The sequence below is a fragment of the Herpailurus yagouaroundi genome, unplaced genomic scaffold (assembly GCF_014898765.1).
Source record: "Herpailurus yagouaroundi ecotype Mexico unplaced genomic scaffold, PumYag 28, whole genome shotgun sequence".
NCBI lineage: Eukaryota > Metazoa > Chordata > Mammalia > Carnivora > Felidae > Herpailurus > Herpailurus yagouaroundi.
This window is the reverse complement of record NW_024412376.1, coordinates 35,295,662-35,302,751: the sequence shown is the minus strand read 5'-3', so window position 1 is coordinate 35,302,751 and position 7,090 is coordinate 35,295,662.

Below are 7,090 nucleotides of genomic sequence, written 5' to 3'. Positions count from 1 at the left end.
AGCAGTTACTTTACTTTGAAATTTCAAGTCCATGTTGAAACGATGACATGTTATATAATCTTGCTTAGCCAAGAGCCAGCGACACCTGGAAACATGCTACTTTTAAGGGGAGGTTGAAAAAATTAATAGAGGTGCAGAGAGGTGAAGTGACCAATTCAATAGCACACCAAAAATAGATTTAAAGCCATCGCTCAAGGGCATTGAAAAGAGCAAGTAGGTGTGAATGGCCATAAGGTAGATAAATGGAAACCTTAGAAATTCACAAATTTTTTGATATAGCTTCAAACAAAACTGCTTTGTTAAGCTCTTGTCTTTCCTTGTGTGACTCTATTTCTCAGCTATTATTTCACTGCATGTACTAGCTTATTTTTTTTTTTTAAGCCTGTTCTCGGAATGATTTTTTTCAAATGACTTAGAACTGGATTTCTTATAAGAAGCCTGGTAGCCACGGGGGACTTTTGTACTTAGGAATAAACTCAACTGTTTTGAAAAGTCATCGGTCATTCTAAAGCTCATTTGTATCATGTAACATCATAGAATAAATGCTTTATAAATAATTTGTTTTTCACAGAGTCAATAACTAATTACCAGTTCGTGCCCTATAAATAAATCAATATTGAAAAGTAAGTCTAAGTAGATTCATCATGGAAACGATTGGCTGACTGACCGGACAGCAAACTCTGGGATGGCTACTAGGCTTAGTTGCTTTCTTTATGGTTTGTTTTTTTTTTTAAACCACCTCCCACACCTCCATCATTACTATGATAAAGTATGAAAATGGAAAATGTGAGGCAAGGGTGGTCAAAGATGTGAATTTAAAAATCACTGATCCTAGAAACTGTTTGTATCCTTTAAGTTGTGAAGACAAAGCAGGTTCTGTGACACAATAGAATTCACACTCACAGCAATAAGCCAAAAAGACATTTGAAGACTAAAATCATGGCATTGATCCTGCCAGGAGCTCCACTAGTCTAAGTGCTTGAGACAATTTAACCTTTTCTCTGAAACTCAATTTTCTTTCTTACTCTCCTTCAAAGATCTTTACCATTTAAAAAAAAAAAAAAAAAAAGGCGTGGTGGTGCCTGGACAGCTCAGTCCCACTCTTGATTTCAGCTCAGGTCGTGGTCTCACGGTTCCTCAGTTCGAGCCCCTCATTGGGCTATGTGCTGACAGCACAGAGCCTGCTTGGGATTCTCTGTCTCTGTCTCTCTCTGCCCCTCCTTGATCACTCTCTCTCTCTCTCTCTCTCTCTCTCTCAAAATAAATAAGTAAGCATTTTTTTTAATTAAGTTTTCAAGACAAAGGGACCTTCTTTGGCCACATGAGGACTATGACCAGGCTAATGGCAAATGCCAGAGGAAATTCAGTCCTTCCTTCCCTCCCAGTCTCCCCATACCCCACCTGTGTCTGTTCCATTTAGATAAGTTGTCTGTGCTGTTTTTGACTTGCCTGTACACACAGTGCAATTCTGGCTGGTCCAGGGATTCTAGGATAATCTATTCTTTTTTTTTTAATTTTTTTCAATGTTTATTTATTTTTGACAGAGAGAGAAAGACAGAGCATGAGTGGGGGAGGGGCAGAGAGAGAGGGAGACACAGAATCCGAAGCAGGCTCCAGGCTCCGTCAGAGCTGTCAGCACAGAGCCCAACGCGGGGCTCCAACTCACAGATGGCGATATCATGACCTGAGCCAAACGCTCAACCTACTGAGCCACCCAGACGCCCCTAGGATAGTCTGTTCTTACTAAAACACCTCCAACTTGGGTACAGCAAAACTGAGATTTTCATGACTACTGAGAGCTAGACAAAATGCAAGTATTTGTTGCCTGTAGAATTGAGAACCAAAATAAACTATCCTGGGACACAAATAAATAGGAGACCACAAAGCCAAAAATATCAAAATGACCTAGTTCCAGGACTTTAGTGATGCTCTGCCCAGATAAAGGGCGTGGGGGTCAAGAGCACCTACAAGAGAAAGCGATTGGAGCCCGTGTTCCCTAACTGGGTTTTCAATTCTTATCATACAATTTTTTTTTTACCACACTTATTGAGGTATACTTGACAAATAAAAATGTATATACTTAAGTGTACCACTTGATATTTTGGTATGCATATACATTGTGAGATAAATAAGCCGTTTAACATAATCATCACCTTATGCAGTTACCATTTTCTTTCGTGTGTGTGTGTGTGTGTGTGTGTGTGTGTGTGTGTGTTTGAGTGTGGTTGAGAATACGTAAAAGCTACCCACTTAGCTAATTTCATTACATAATAGAGTCTTGTTAACTATAGTTATAATACTATACATTAGATCATCAGAAGTTATTTATCTTGCATAACTGAAATTTTGTACACTTTGACCAATACCTCCCCATTTCTCCCTATCCCCAAGCCCCTGGCAACCACCCCTTTACCCTCTGTTTTTATGACTCTATTTTAGGTTCTACATCTAAATAAGATTATTCAGTGTTGGCCTCACTTAGCATAATGAATACAGTACATATATATGTCTTTATACATTCATCCATCGACAGACATTGAGGTTGTTTCAAAATCTTTGTGACTGTGAATAACGCTGTGATGAACATGGGAGTGCAGCAGTTTCAAGATGTTGAATACACGTCCTTGAGAGATATATCCACAAGTGGGGGCGCCTGGGTGGCTGAGTGGGTTAAGTGTCCAACTTCAGCTCAGGTCGTGATCTCTCAGTCCATGAGTTCAAGCCCGCATTGGGCTCTGTGCTGACAGCTGAGAGCCTGGAGCCTGCTTCAGATTCTGTGTCTCCCTCTCTCTCTGGCCCTTCCCCACTTATGCTCTGTCTCTCTCAAAAATAAATAAACATTAAAAACAATTTTTTAATTAAAACATTGTTTAATTAAAATATATATATATATATATATATATATATATATATATATATATCCAGAAGTGGGATGGCTGGATCATCATGTATTTTTTTTCTAAAATTTTGGGAAACCTCCATACTGTTTTCCATAATGGATATACCAATTTACATTCCCACCAACAGTGCAGGAGGATTCCCTTTTCTCCCAGTCCTCAAGACTTGTTATCTTTTGTCTTTTTGATAATAGCCATTCTAATAGGTGTGACACCTCATTGTGGCTTTGATTTGTATTTTTTGGTGCTTACTGAGGTTGACTACCTTCTCATATTCGTGTTGACCATTTGTACGACTTCTTTTGAAGAAGGTCTTTTGCCCGTCTAATGGAAAATAATCAGATTATTTGTGTATCTCCTTGTTATTGAGTTGTATTAGCTCCTTATATATTTTGGACATTAACCTCTTACCAGACATATTCTTTGCAAATATTTTCTACCACTCTGAAGTTTGCCTTTTTTACTCTGTTGACTGTTTCCTTTCTTGTGACAAAGCTTTTTAATTTGATGAAACTCTGCCTATTTTTGCTTTTGTTGCCTGAGATTTTGGTGTCAACTCCAAAAATCATTGCCCAAACCACCAACATCAAGACACTTTTTCCCTACATTTTTTTTTTTTTTAGTGTTTTTAAAGTTTCAGATCTTAGGAGCACAAGATGTTCACCTAAAATGCTAATTTTTCACATTTAGCCAATTGTTATACAGATAAAATTCCCAGCACAGCTTCCATACAACCCCAAGATGAGGTGGTGAAACCTTAACCCCCTGAGTGGCAAACTATGTAACTAATCACATTTTTATATACACACAAAGTAGACTTTCAGATATTTTCTTCTTCTTTTTTTTTATTTTATTTTAGAGAGAGAGAGTGCATGTGCACAAGCGAGTAGTAGAGAGGGGCAGAAGGAGAGAGAGAGAGAGAGAGAGAGAGAGAGAGAGAATCTTAATCAGGCTCGATGCTCAGCGCTGAGCCAGTTGCAGTGCTCGATCCCATGACCTTGGGATCATGACCTGAGCCAAAACCAAGAGTCAGATGCTCAACCAACTAAGCCACCCAGGCGTCCCTCAAATATTTTCATAAATATTTAAAGTCACATAATATGAGATATTGAAAAAACTTCCAAACAGCCTTTCATTTTTTTAACTATACACCACATTTATATTTCCAAAGAACTTCCAAGCGACCTCTTTGCTACAAAATAACAAACAAAAACATTAATAATATAGAAGTAAGAGTAATTTTTGAGGTTAAATTGTCATCTTAGTAGGCATCAAACCCTAGCTGAATTGTTTTGTGTATAATAAAAGATATTCTTATGCCCTGAAATAGATCATGAGATACTTGGGTGACAAACAGCCTTTTAATTTCAATGACACCTAGAGCCTCCCAGGATCTACTCTCCGTTCTCTGCCTTCTTTTATTTCCATGTTTCGGTTTTGTACTGAAAAGCAGCCACTTCTACATCCTTGATCAGACACTAACAGCAGACTAGATATGATAACTATAGTTCTCTCCCTCATATGCTGTTAATATGCAGTTAATTAACATTATTCAGATCTCAGAGTTATCATTTCGGCCAACTAATGGGAAATTATTTCCTGGAAGTATCTCTTTATGTGAGCATGGAGGAGATATGGTCTCGAGTCTGTAAAATGGATTTGACAAGTCCAACTCTCTGACGTCAGCACAGTATAATAAAGCACCACCATAGGGCTGCTTTCCCGGGCCCAACAAACGCACAACCATAATCGAACACCTTTTCACTAGAATGCTAAAGTTTTCTAGTTTACCTGTAGGAAATCCGGCACCATCACTTGGGAAATGCTATTGGTCATGCACAAAGCACAAGCCAGTGGTCTCTGTAGTAGTTACCCCTGTGTGTTGGGTACAGTTGTCTCTCTAAAACTCCAAGAAAGGCACTTCATTCCAACACATCAGATTCTCTCTTGCACATCCATTTTCACATTTACAAATCTCCCACAAAGCAGACAGTTTGCAGAGACCATGTGGGTAGAAAGACGTTTGTCTTATTTTTTAAAAGTCTTTTGCAAAACTGTGATATGCAGATTAATAATTTATCCAACCAAATAATGTCAAAAGATGGGGTAAATCTTCCAGATAATATTGCTGGCTGGATTTCACATGAAATACCCTTTTCTGTTTTGAATATATTTTTGCCATTTATATGATAAATTAAATACTTATAATTTTTTTAACGTTTATTTATTTTTGAGAGACATAGAGATAGAGTGTGAGCAGGGGAGGGGCAGAGAGAGAGAGAGAGGGAGACACAGAATCCAAAGCACGCTCCAGGCTCCAAGCTGTCAGCACAAAGCCTGATGCGGGGCTCAAACCCACGAACCCTGAGATCATAACGTAGCCATCAATGGGTCAATGGATAAAGATGATGTAGTTTATATACACAATGGAATATTACTTAGTCATTAAAAAAGAATGAAATACTGCCATTTGCAACAACATGGATGGACCTTGAGGGTATCATGCTAAGTGAAATAAGTGAGACAGAGAAAGACAAATACCATACGATTTCACTTATATGTGGAATCTGAAACACAAAACAAATTCACAAACAAAACAAAATGCATAGATTGAAAGAACAGCTTGGTGGTTACCAGAGGAGAGGGAGGTTGGGGGATGAACAAAATGGGGGAAAGGGGTCAAGAGGTACAAACTTCCAAGTACGAAATAAATAAGCCATGGGGACGTAGTGTAGAGCATGGAGAACATAGTCAGTAATATTGTATATTGAAAAGTTCCTAAGAGAGTAAATCTTAAAAGTCCTCATCACAAGAACAACATTTCCTGTAACTTTGGGGGACAGAGGGTAACTGGAATTATCATGGTGATCATTTGCAGTGTATAAATAGCAAATCATTATTTTGCATACCTGAAACCAATATAATGTTATATGTCAATTATACCTCAATAAACAAATAAACAAACATCCCAGACTGAATTTTCTAAGCTCTCACTTTTTATTTCCACATATTTTCTTGTCTCCTGGGCCAGTTCTTGTCGCTTTCAATGTGTTGATTCCTAGTACACCTGTCTCTTAAGAGATTCTAGATGAAGTCTTACTTGACTATGATAGGTGATTATTTTGTACTTGCTTGTATGTACCAAGGTATCTACAAATCTCCGCAATGACGGCGATCCTGATAGCTCACGATTTCACCCCTAATATGTAGAAGAGTCTTCTTTCATAATTAGAGAACACAAACTTGGAGATGTGAGTGCTAGTGATTGACAGGCGAACTCTCTAGTGGCCCTAGGTGACATCTTCTCATGAGCAGGATTCAGAATATGTGGTGAATAAAATTGAAGAGAGCTACAGATCACACACTGCAGGAGATAGAGCTGCAAATTAAAAAGAGCTAATGAATTGTATTTATGAGTAAATATCTACACTTGTGAGTGGTTTTAGTGGCAACTCAAATATTTTCAGGAACCAGCAAATAATATCAGTGTGTGAATCGGTCGAGTGTAAGATAGAAGGGAATGGAAGAAACCAGTAAGTGCATATCCCTGTTAATAACACAGACACCTTTAGACATATTGCAGGCTCAGGCAAGCACATATATGCAGGTCAAATATGGCCTCTAGATCATTAGAATGAACTGTACTGGAAAAGCCCACAGTTCTCTCTTTTGTTCTCTCAAATTTTTTGGCGTTGATTTATTATTTTTTGAGAGAGACAGAGTGTGAGTGAGGAAGGGGCAAAGAGAGAGGGAGACACAGAATCCAAAGCATGCTTCAGGCTCCTAGCTGTGAGCACAGAGCCCATGAACTGTGAGATCATGACCTGAGCTAAAGTTGGATCCTTAACCTACAGAGCCCCCCGGGCGCCCCAAAACCCATAGTTGTCTTTGTATTACTCATACAAAACACTCACTCCTGGTCACCAAACGGGTGGGGGTTTTCCACCAAACAAACCATTCTCTAGCATCCCAGCGGTGTCCTACAATTTAGCTCATTCTGACGCTACCTGGAGATGGCGTCAGATCCCACAAGTTAAGTCCCACAAGACGGTCCCCTCCTCACTTCAGATGCTGATCACAGGTCCAGGTTGTCATCTGTGCTTCTGACCAACTGGCTATAAATCGGAGGTTCTCAGGACACTTTCTTTGGGTTCAGTTAATTTGCCAGAGCAGCTCCCAGAACTCAGGGAAAC